Genomic DNA, 13076 nt, shown 5'->3' on the forward strand with positions numbered 1-13076 from the left:
TAATGTAAACCTGAAGGAAAATTCTGTTCCAGAAAAGGGGATTCTCATACCTGAAAAGGGAAGCATGAAAACATTACTGCTAGTTTTTCTTGGCCCTCGCCTCAGGCCTGCTTCACTTTTCTCTCACCTTGCTTTTCTTCCCTTACACTCTGCTAGGCTCAGCTTCCCCATAGTAAAAGTAGCCTTATTACTTGATAATTATGGGTTAAATGGCAGAAGCCATGCTATCAAAGCAGGGGAAGAAGAAATACGTTAAATACACTGGTTCCATTTATTTGTTCTTCAGCACAATTAGGAAGGGAAGATAGGAACCCACAGAATGAGTCATGTGATGAGTCAGGCCGTCTTGCCATTCTTTGGACTGAAGCTAGGTTCCCCCAGTCAGAGCTTTGCAGCTAGAAGCCAGGATCCCTATTCACCCCCATCACATAACCATGTGGCAAGTACAATAGCTATTTTTTAGACTGAGAGAAAGCAGGAGCCCACGCAGAGCCCTCCTTGTCTGAGTTGAAATGTATTGTTCTTGGATGCTGCTTCCCTGCCATTGGTTGCATACTTGAACAGCAAACCTCCCCATCCTCTGGAAGAGATTCTGCTCTTTCTGGCTTTGACGAGGAATATTCAGTCCATGGGCCTTTGTTATTTAAATGGCTGTCCCAGGAGCAGGTTATCATCTCAGACTTAGTTTCATGTTTTGAGGAGGAGGCACAGACTAGTGTTTTCCTAGGTTGTTTAAACTTTTGAGAAAAAGGCACAAATGTGTGATGGAGGGGTAAGTTACTTATCAATTTCCTCAAAGCCAAATTTATTAGGAGTTTCTAAGCCGGGCGTCTCAAGCCTATCTGTTCCAGAGACTGACGTCCTATTCTCTTCCTAATCTATCAGGACATTCCGTCAAGGACTTAAAGGTCGCTGTAGTTGAACAGAAACCTTCAAAACCAGAATCCAATGGGAAGCTGCTGAATTGGAATTCATATGTAAATTTGACTCAGTTAGGCTTGGATTGAATAGGGACTATGAATGGTTATCTCATTATCAGAAGTAACTGATTTCATTATCAGAAGCAAACTGATCCCATTATCAGAAGCCACTGATTGCATCTATGCCCCCTTCCCCTCTCCACCTATATATCTGACCAGTTTCTTCTTACCCTCCATGCATCTGACGAAGAGAACTGTGATTCTCGAAAGCTTATGCTACAGTAAAGTTGGTTAGTCTGAAAGGTACTATTGGACTCTTTTCTATTTTGCTACTACAGACTAACACAGCTAACTCCTCTAGATCAATGTTAGTCTACTGCAGCCAAAAAAATTGTTACTTAGGCAGATGGTGGTTAGCTGTGGATTGCTCAGTGAAGATACTTCTCATGGTCAGATATTATTACTAGACATGCTTGAGCATATGCCTATTCAGCTCACATTGTGATTGCATGTTACAGTCTCCAAAACTGAACATTCATTGGGCAGTTCACGTGCATGGACAGCCCAAACCTTTCCAACTGTAATTGCTGTTACTATGCATGTACAGAAAAACACTACTTGTCTTAATGAAACATTTGAAATAAGATAACATAGAAATAAAGAATTTTACCTTTGAGCTTTGTTTTGATGATATACCTGGAAGCCCAACCATGGTGTCTGTGGGAGAAGAGGACAGAGTCCTCTCCAGAGCATATTGTGATCTTTTAAAAAAGCAATTTCAAGCCTGAACTGAAGTCCACCTCTCCTGAAGGAAGAGGGAAAACTGAAAATACACATTACAATTATTGGGTGGTTTAAACAGAATTGAGGAAAGAGCTAGAGGGGAGGTACCAAGAAAAATAGCATTCCTTTTTTGCTTCTGGCTCCTGATTCTGAGATTTAACTCCTCCCCATCTAGACACGCTGAGGAAGATACCAGACCATTTATACACCTAGCAGCTGTAGGAACTCTGCGGTTGTACAACAAAAAAATCCTTTTTCATAAACCTACATTTATTTATTTATTTTCCTATCTTTATAGTCTGCCTTTCTGTTGGAATCTGTGCAAGTGTCCTATGCTCAGTCATGAAAGAGTTAAATTGTTGTTCTGTTTGTTTAGTTAGATAGCTAGTTAGCATAGAACCACTTAGGCTTCCAGAGAACTTCCCGCCAGAGAAAGTGGGAGACTTTAGTCTTAATGAAGGAATCCAGGATTGTCTATTGGATGAGCCAGTTTATTGGGGGGGGGGGCAATTAGCTAGCAACATATACTAAGGTTTTATTGCTCTTTTTCACTTCTGCTACAATTTACTACTTCACTAGACCATGCAGTCTAAGCTCAGTCTACTCCTCTTTGCAAACTAAGCTTTTCTCTCTCTAGGACCTAGTTTAGACATCAAGATGTAGTCAGAAACTGTTTGTTGTTTTTCCTACCAAATGTACCTTTTTTACCCTATTATATAGTAAAGTATTTTTATAGAGCTAGAATTACAGAAGTCTGTCTATTTATTTCCATTGTGCTATTATCAAACTCTGCTACTCTGCAAACTTATATCTCATTGCTGCTGCAACCCCCAACACTTTCTCACCAAGACTCAAAGCAGTTTCCACAATATGATGAGACATCTAATAAGCAATGTACTAGGACATGGATAACAGAAATCTCAACAAGAATAGAATATTAGACATGATACAGAATGCAGATACAATGCAGAAAAATCAAATTAGTAGAAAATAATGCAATGGCAGCAGGATTGTACATACAGCAAACACATACATATATCTTATGCACTGTGGTATACATCTTATACACTGTGGTATAGTCTACAGTCCCTTCTCCTTCATAAAGCACTTTCCAGAATCATTCTGTTATAGCATAGCCTTACTACCTTTATAGAAATACTCTCCTGAAGAATTCTGTTTTACATAGGTTATGAAATGACAGAAAATATGGGAGCCTTTGGGACTTCCTCAGGCAGGCCATTCCACAAGATGGGACCCACAACAGAGAATGCACATGTATGTATGCACATTTGCACCCATTGACAGACCTGAAAAGATGAGTGAAGATGTCACAGTAGGAGGAGAGGTGGGTCCAAAGTGTATCCATATGAGGGTACAAGGCCATGTTTAGTTTAGTTTAGTTTATTCGATGTTTAACCCACCATCTCCACAAGTGGGCTCAGGATGGGGTACAACAGTCATAAAATACAATTACATAGCAGATTCTACAATAGAATTCAGCAATTAAAATTATATATATACAAAAACTTGATATAGTTGGCTACATGTTCCTGCCCCCAGCATACAGAGAGGAAGTAGACAGACACACGAGCTGTACTCGAATACCGGAGACCGGTGGGAGGTTCAATGATGGTCCTGATGCTGGCCTCAACTGTAAGCCTGGTGGAACATCTCTGTCTTGCAGGCCTGCCGAAATGATACAAGATCCTGGCGGGCCCGAGTGTCCTCAGACAGAGAATTCCATCAGGTTGGGGCCAGGATCGAAAAGGCCTGGCCCTGGTCGAGGCCAAACGAGCCTCCCTAGGGCTAGGAATCACCAGTAAGTTCTTACTTGCTGAACGAAGTGCTCTCTGGGGCACATATGGGGAGAGATGGTCCCTCAAGTATGCTGGTCCCAATCCGTTTAGGGATTTAAAGGTTAAAACCAACACCTTGAAACGGATCCGGAATTCCACAGGGAGCCAGTGAAGCTGCTGTAGGATTGGTGTAATATGTGTCCTGTATGGAACACCCATCAGGACACGAGCAGCAGCGTTCTGGACCCATTGTAGTTTCCAGATCAGACCCAAGGGAAAGCCCTGCATAGAGTGAGTTACAGTAGTCCAGCCTGGAGGTGACTGTTGCATGCATCACTGTCGTTAGGTCCTGGGCTGAAAGATAGGGGGCAAGTTGCCTGGCTTGCCGCAGGTGGAAAAAATCAGTCCGAGCAACAGATGCGACTTGGGTCTCCATGGACAGGGAGGAATCCAAGATCCTGCCAAGACTTTTAACCGATGAGACGGGCACCAGCGGGGCCCTCCCAAAGGCTGGGAGATGGAACCTCGCATCCAACAGCCCAAGGCCCAAGTACAGGACCTCCGTCTCCGTGAGGTTCAACTTCAGTCTCCTCTGTTTCACCCAACCAGACACGGCCTCCAAAGCTCTCAGAAGAGCATCCGGGGCAGAGCCAGGTCGGCCGCCCATCAACAGATACAACTGGGTGTCATCTGCATACTGGTGACAACCCAGTCTGATACTCCGCACCAGCTGGGCGAGGGGGTGCATATAAAGATTGAACAACAAGGGGGAGAGTATCTCCCCCTGCGGGATGCTACATACCAGTGACTGGCGCATGGACATCCTCTCCCCCAGCGCTACCCTCTGTCCCCGACTGTGGAGAAAAGAGACAAGCCACTGCAAGGCCATCCCTCGGATCCCCACACCGGCGAGATGGTGGGCCAACAACTCATGGTCAACCATGTCGAACACCGCTGAGAGATCTAGCAATATCAGCAGTGCCAATAGGACTTTGCATGTGATAGCCAGTTCCTTGAACTAAACCTGGTAACTAATGTGCAGTCAATGAAGTGACAACAGAATGGTTGTAATATACATGATCCACTTAGATCCTGATAATAACCAAGCTGCAGTTTCAAGGGGCAGACCCATGGAGAGTGTATTACAGTAGTCTCGATGTTACCATAGCATGAATCCAGGTGGCTAGATAAGTCAAGTCAAAGTAGGGGGCCATCCTCCAGGCTTAATGAAGTTGGAAGAAAGCATTTTTCAGCTGCATTAACCCCATTAAAAGTGGGAAGCATGATGTCTTCCAAAACTTCAGTCTTTCCAACCAGCATTAACTTCATCTTGTCATGGTTCAGTCCATTTTTTTCCTATTAGCCATTTAAGCACAAGCTGTTAGGCAGTAGCTCAAGATCTCTACTGTATCACCAGGAGATTTGGATTTAAAGACATAGAGCTGCATGTCATCAGCATATTAATGATACCCAATTTCAAAACTGAGTGATATCTCCTAAGGACTTTCATAGATTGAACAGCAAAGAGGACAGAACTGAGCCCTGTGGAATCCCACATGACAAGTCCCATACTAAGGGAAACTGGTTTCTAATAGCAACCCTTTGAGACCAGTCCATAAGGAACAGAATAAATCAGTCCAAGGCACATCTCCTGATACCTACTTCTACCTCCAAATATCATAACAAGATGACATGGCCCACTGTATCAAAGGCTGCAGATAAATCCAGCAGGAGCAAAAAAAGAGGCATTGCCTTTCTTGATGTACAGGTTGAGATAATCAAATAAGGCCCACCAGCAATCCAATGCTTGGACTAGCACATGTTTCTTCCCTATTCCTCCCAGACGAGAGATGGTATCTCATGATGCACCATCTCTTTTTACATGCTCAAACCTTCCACTGTATCTTTTCTGAGAGGGAGAATTTTTTACTCCATTGGACGTATCACAGAAAAAAACCCTGCTGGGTTTCCTGGGGGGGGGGGCTAAAAATGAGAGTTCCACACCTCTGCTGAGATCTTGCAGCTCAGCCTGCCAAGAAAGAGGGGCATCTATGCAAAGGAGGGTGGGAAATCCCCACTTCCCAAGCACCCCCCCTTGTTCCCAGGAAAGACTCTTCTTTTTTTCCTCTGTATATAAGACCAATCCATTCCATTAATGGATCAGAGGGCTTTCCTCCTAGCCCTTCAAGGCTGTCAGATGGGTGCCAGGCACAGACAGCAAACTTCCCTATACTGCACAGTGCAGTAGAATTCAATAAACTTCTGGAGCCGTGGCAGCAGCATTTCTTGCTGTCAGTCAGAATCAATTCTTTCCTGCCATCTCCAATCTCCATTATTCCCTATGAGGAAAACTATAGAAGCTATCCAGGGGGATCGGGGTGGCATTTGGCAAAATAAATCTACAAAATTTCCAGGGGACCTAACTACTAACTATCCTCTAAATACCTCCCAAATTTCAGAGAGATTGGACCTTGGGGAGCCATTTTATGCCCCCCAAAGAAGGTACCCCCAGCCACCGCATTTGTTTCTACTGTGGGAAGAAAATGACTTCCACTGCAGAAATCAATGGATCATTGTTTCTTCAGAGTCTAATCTCCCTGAAACTTGGGGTCTTCAGAGGACAGTTAGAAGTAGTCCCCCTGCAAATTCTGTGTATTTTGCTTGCAAAATGCCACCCCAGCCCCCTAAATAAGTCCCCTAGTTTTCACATAGGGAATAATAGAGATTGGAGGTGGCTGGAGGCAACTTTTGGGGGCATAAAATGGCCCCCCAAATCCCAATCTTCATGAAACTTGGGGAGTCTTTAGAGAACAGTTAGGAGCAGGTCCCCAGCAAATTTGGTAAAATTTGGTCCTAAAATGTCCTTCCAAATCCCCAGAAAGCCCCAAATTGCATTTCCCATTGGAAACAATGGCCAAATTTTACCCAATTTGCTCTGTATTGTCGAGCCAAACTGGAGAATGAAAACCCCCCACCCGGTCCTTTTCAGGTTCATGTATCAGTCATGTGTTTGAACTTTTTCTCAGATGCTTAATCGTGTTGCCATGATCTTTCTTCCCACCTCCTCCTTATCCGGACCAAAGATGCTACATAGAGAGGAGGAGGAGGAAGTTAAGGGGGAAGGAGGGTGCAGGAAGAAGTGATAGGGAAGCAGCGGTGTCAACTAGAAAATGAGAGATTTTAAAACATGACAGATTAAAAGCAAAACAGTTCGGGTGAAAGCTGATCTAAAGGCAAAAAGAGGGGAGAGGAAAGTGGAAGCTGCCCACAATAACGAAGCTTTGCAATGACAACTCGCTGATTATGACCATGGACACTCACAACCACGACTACACTAGTAAGCCAACCTGTGCATGGACTAGGGCTACAGGACATGTGTTCACTTGGGGTAAAATGGACACAGGCAGGTAAGTGGTAACAGAGAAGCTCTATTAGGGCTGGAATAGCATCTTATAAATTTGAACAATATAATATGTATGTTCAAAGATTCTACTGGAATTCTTTTATAAAGAAATTGTTTAATGACAGCTGGGGAAAAAAAGGAACAGTCTTGCCTTAAAAATGCAACATCAACCCATTAATGGATTGTTTCATGCACTACAAAAATCAACAAGTACCCAGCATGTATATAAAGTGTACCTCTTATATATCCTATAATAGGCAAGACACAAATGCACAATTTTGACATCTACAGTGTCTTATTGTAGCATGTATTATACAAAATGTGTGTGTAGTAAAAATGCTTCTCAAACAATATAAAGTACGCTGCAAGTACACACATTATACAACACAGTGTACTTGAATACTATTTGAGGGACCTAAGACTAGACTAATTTTTAAAAAAAATCTAGCCATAAATTAATGGGACATGACTTATTGAAAGATGTATAGGATTTGCAACAAATAGTTGCTAAAAAGAAATACACTACCTGCCAACTTACAAAGCACTCTGTCTGTCAAAGAAGTCATTTGATGAAACAAATTAACCAAATGCCTTAATTTAAGCATCAATTTGACTGAAGCATTTAACCATCTGAATTCAGTTTTAGTTCAAATGCCAAGTATGTGAAATGGCAATCGGACTTGAACAGACACCTAAAGGATACAGCCAGTAATGGATCTTACCTTATTATATTAAGAGTCACGATGAGCTGTACTATTTTTAAAGAAGTTCAGATAAAGAGAATGTGTGTGTGTGTGTGTGTATCTCGAATGATGGCCTAGATCTGAAGATTATAGAAGGATTAATGCTTTTCAGCTGATGCAAGTGGTTGTGCTTAGGGATGCCATGAACTTCACTGTGGACAGGTTAGGCAGGCAAACATACCATGTTTGCCAGCTATGACCCCTTGTTAGCTGAATTTCAGGTGACTTTGCCTTGCTAATATCCAGCTCAAACTGCTGCCCAGCAGCTTTTGCCATTGCACAGTAGCAGTTTCCGCTTCAGTTCCTGCTGCTTTCGAATCTGCACAGCAAGTGAAATTGATTCTTCCCCGAGGTCATGGAGGGCGGGTCAGATAACAAAATGATCTGAGGCAGGAATTTAAACTTAAGGCTGTTCATAAACATGCATGTGTGGAACAACCTCAGTGATAACAGAGTTGAAAGAACACCTTAAAAATACAATTTTAATTTATATTAGCTGGTTCACCACTTTAGTCCATTTGCTGTTTATTGATATGATTGGCTGCGAAGTGGTGAAGAGATGACAGAAGGGGATGGGGGAAACAAGACAATCTATGCAAGAACCTGTGAGCATGACATACTGCTGATTTGTACTGTAGCCTCTGAATACATGAAAAGTAACCCACCAAACAAACTCAAACTGCTCTGAACAGCTGGACAACCTGTCAAAAGTTGGCACTCTGCTTGTCACAGTGAGCAGAATGTGAACTACACTGCGGCTGATTCCGCACACGGTGGATAAAGCACTTTCAATGCACTTTATCAATAATTTGAGGTGGATTTTTTGTTCTGCACACAAAAAAATCCGTTCCAAATGATCTATAAAGAGGATTGGAAGTGCATTATCCAACGTGTGTGGAATCACTCTGCAGCCCAAACCTTATACACTTCCCCATGAATGTGCAAAGCTGTTTTATACAGAGTCAGTCTATGAGTATATCAAGATCAGTATTGTCTGCTCTGACTAGCAAGTGATCCTCCAGGGTGTTGGGCAAAGATCTTTCACATCCCCAATTATGTTGAATTGGAAATACTGGGAATTGAATCTTGGAATCTGGGACCGCGGTGATTGTATTTATTGCCTCCTCAGCTCAACACAGCCGACTTGGCCACCTGGATCCATGCTATGGTAGCATCAAAACTTGACTATTGTAATGCATTATACATTGGTTTCCTCTAAGTTAACTAGGAGGCTCCAATTGGTGCAAAATGCTGCAGCTTGACTGTTATCAGGAGTGAGCAGGAGCATGTGCATCACTCCCATCCTATAGTCACTCCATTGGCTACCTGTCAGTTACCATGCTCATTTTAAAGTATTGGTTATTACATACAAAGCTCTTCACGGCCTTGGCCCGACATACCTATGGGACCGCCTCCCTCCCTATGTCCCTTCATGGCAGTTTTGCTAATCTGAACAGGGTCTCTTGCAGGTGCCAGCCTGCACATGGGCAAAATCAACAGCAGCCTGTACACAGGCTTTATCTGTGGTGGCCCCTACCCTATGGAACAGCCTGCATGAAGAGGTCAGGACTGAGCTCCCATGCTCCTGGCTTTCTGCAAACAATGCAAAACCAAATTGTTCAAAAAGGCTTTTTTCTCAGCTAGAAGGACAGTATTGTAGGGAAGGAGTCTCAGATGTTTTGCTAATGAGTTAGGATTTAGGAACCATAGACTTCACTATTATTTTGCCTTACATGTTATCTGTTGCTTTAAATATGTACTCCTATATACTACCTGTCCTTCATGTTGTTTAATGTCAGTCCTTGAATTGATTCTGTTCTGTTTTAGCAATTCTTCAACCTGATATTGGATCCTTGCTAATGCTATGTCTTTGTAAACTTATATTCATTTACCCTATGACATTGTATATGGAAATGTTCTATGACACTGTATAGACAAGCCTGCCCTTGTCTTTGCTACTGATTGTACTAATCTCACACTATTTAATCTGTCTTGAGTCTCAGTGAGAAAGGTGGACTATACATACATACATACATACATACATACATACATACATACATACATACATACATACATACATACATACATACATACATTAAAATGTATGTTTATTGAAAATTATCTTGCCATTTTCATTTTAAAAATAATAAGACTCGAATTGGAAGCTGCTATACAAGGAACTGTGGTAAATGTAGTAATTTTTAAGTAAAAACAGTAAACCAGACACTGATTTAAAAATAACTACCGAATGCAACAGAGAAAAATATTGATATGAGACTTCTGAAGCAGGTTAACAAGAACGATACTCTACAAAGCACATACACTTTCTTCTTTTTAAAAAATTACTCACGTTGATGTAAGCTGATCTAAACAAATAGGCAACTATATAGCTTCTTTTAGTTGAGACATCGCATAGTCTACTGGTACGTAAACAGTCTGCTTCAGCAGATAACCCACATGAATCAGTTATAAAGAGTTTTTTAAAAAAACTATTATATGATCAGATGGCACCCAGAAAGTCTCAACGGATAGATATATAAAGTAGAAATATGCATCTCCAGCATCTGTGCAAACCAACAACGCCTGATGACTAATAGAAGACAGTCGGAAGTTAATTGGCAATGAAGATGATCTGTAGGAGTCACAGAAGGGTTCTTTTGAAGTTTATGAATGAGTGAGGAAGAAATGATGTCCCTTATATTTACTAGAAAGCTTCATTGAAAACCTTTCTGAGAAATAAAAAGGTCAAAGCCAGGTACCAATATATTTTTAGGTGGGCCTGACTAGGATATGTAGTAGAGGTACGTGCATGTTTGCCTTTGAACATTGACATTTCATTTCAATACCTGTAGCCCTGTGCTGGAATATAGCCCATGAGACCTCTGAGTGTGCTCTATTAGAGATTTTAGAAAAATGCTTTACAGTGGTGACAATCTTACAGCTGAATTTTGTGCCAGCCTTATAAACCTGAGATTGCTGTGATTTCAGATGTTCTTTTGGAGGCTGTAGTTCACTCACAAGTGCCCTATTATCCTCCATCTATTCAATGAGGGCAGGTAAAAAGAGACCATGTTAGTAGTACCTCTCTATGCCATAGTTATAGAATTCATTCAAAAACTTGAAATTTAGAAAGATCTTGTTCTGAAACTTAGAGAGAGTGCTTGAATCCCTAGTGGCTCTAGATGTCGCAATGACCTCTTAGCAACAGTTTTTTAGAAGTTTAGATGGCAACCCAGCTGGTAGGGTACACTAAACTGAGGTTTGTGGATTAAGAACTTTCAACCATAAGTCAAGCACTGTATAGGGAATGTTTTTGGAGACTATTTATTTTGATGTTAAAATGTAACTTGCCTCAAACTTCAGACTGGCATAAGGGAAAACTCAGTGAATGAATGAAACGGGACATAATTTATAGACACACCATAAAACGCATCCCCTAGTCACCTTCCCTGCTTCACAACAGAAATGACAGGATCAGTCACTTGAATGCTGTGTGAGCTACCAGTCTTAACCCCATGCTTGAGACAAGTTTTGTGCCATGTTTAATTTTTCAAGTGTCACATTAGCATTTTTGTCACCCTATTTGTCTGTACTGGACACAATTGTCTTCTGTTTCAAACTTGTAGAGTTGGTTATTCTATAATTTTTTTCCAGGTGATTAAGTGTGCCCAGCCATGCTATGAGAAACAAACCTACAGAAAAAGAATCCATGATAGACCCTAGGATCAGTCTGGATTTTCTTTCAAACACAACAGACAACTGCAAGGAAGATCTATATATGAGAAGTCAAATATGGTTCCACATCCAGATCATGAAATACATCTAAAGATGAGTTATCCAGTATTATCCCTTTCTGTGGTACTATGTAAATAAGGATTGTTCATTCCTATGCATCCTGTTATGTCACCTCACCTATGCTATTTAACTGCAGTAGGAATTGATTGGGAGAGGCTGTCCAGGGGTATGAGCTATTATTTATTTGTTTGTTTGTTTGTTTGTTTGTTTGTTTGTTTGTTTGTTTGTTTTTAACCCGCACTCCCCACAAGCAGGCTCAGGGCGAGGTACAACATTGACTAAAATACAACTTAAAATCAATCAAAAACAAATAAAATACTGTGCCCCTTTCGGGGCAACCAGCATGAGTGGACTCTCCATACTCCTTGTAGAGGGAGACCGGTGGAAGGCTAGGCAATGATGGGCTAAAATTAGCCTCCACCATATGCCTGGCGGAACATCTCTGTCTTACAGGCCCACCTAAATGATACAAGATCATGGCGGGCCCAAGTGTCCTCAGACAGAGAGTTCCATCAGGTTGGGGCCAGGACCGAAAAGGCCCTGGCCCTGGTAGAGGCCAGCCGAGCCTCCCTAGGGCCAGGGACCACCGGTAGATGTTTTTCAGTTGAACAACGTGCTCTCTGGGGCACATACAGGGAGAAACGTTCCCTTAGGTATGCTGGTCCCAGTCCATTTAGGGCTTTATAGGTCAAAACCAACACCTTGAACTGGATCTGGAATTCTACTGGGAGCCAGTGAAGCTGCTGCAAGATAGACGTAATGTGTGTCCTACATGAAGCTCCAGTTAGGACATGCGCAGCAGCATTCTGGACCCGTTGAAGTCTCCGGATCAAGCCCAAGGGCAATCCTGAGTAGAGCGAGTTACAGTAGTCTAACCTGCAGGTGGCCGTTGCATAGATCACGGTCATTAGGTCCTGAGCTGAGAGGTAGGGCGCCAGTTGCCAGGCCTGCTGAAGGTGGAAAAAGGCCGCCCGAGCCACAGCTGCAATCTGGCCCTCCATAGACAAGGAGGAATCCAGAATCATGCCCAAACTCCTAACCGATGGTACAGGCACAAGTGGTGCCCCCCAAAGGTCGGGAGAAGGATCCTTGCCTCTGACAGTCCATGGCCCAAGTACAGGACCTCCGTCTTCGTGGGATTCAACTTCAGTCTGCCCTGTTCTACCCACTCAGACACGGCCTCCAGAGCTCTCAACAGGGTGTCAGAGGCAGAGCCAGATCGGCCACCCATCAACAGATACAACTGGGTGTCATCTGCATATTGATGACAACCCAGTCCAAAACTCCGCACCAACTGGGTGAGGGGGCGCATATAAAGATTGAACAACAGGGGAGAGAGTATTGCCCCCTGTGGGATGCCGCACTCCAAAGGTTGGTGCGTGGACAGTCTCTTCCACAGTGCCACCCTCTGTCCCTGTCCGTGGAGAAAAGAGACAAGCCACTGCAAGGCCGTCCCACAAATCCCCACATCGGTGAGGCTGTTGGTCAACAACTCATGGTCGACCATGTTGAATGCTGCTGAAAGATCTAACAAGATGAACAGTGCCGACCTGCCCCGATCCATGTGCCTACGGAGATTGTCTGTGAGGGCAACCAACACTGTCTGGTATGGGTCCAGGACAGAGGTCTCTTCCAG

The sequence above is a fragment of the Eublepharis macularius genome, chromosome 10, assembly GCF_028583425.1.
Source record: "Eublepharis macularius isolate TG4126 chromosome 10, MPM_Emac_v1.0, whole genome shotgun sequence".
NCBI classification, from domain to species: Eukaryota; Metazoa; Chordata; class Lepidosauria; order Squamata; family Eublepharidae; genus Eublepharis; species Eublepharis macularius.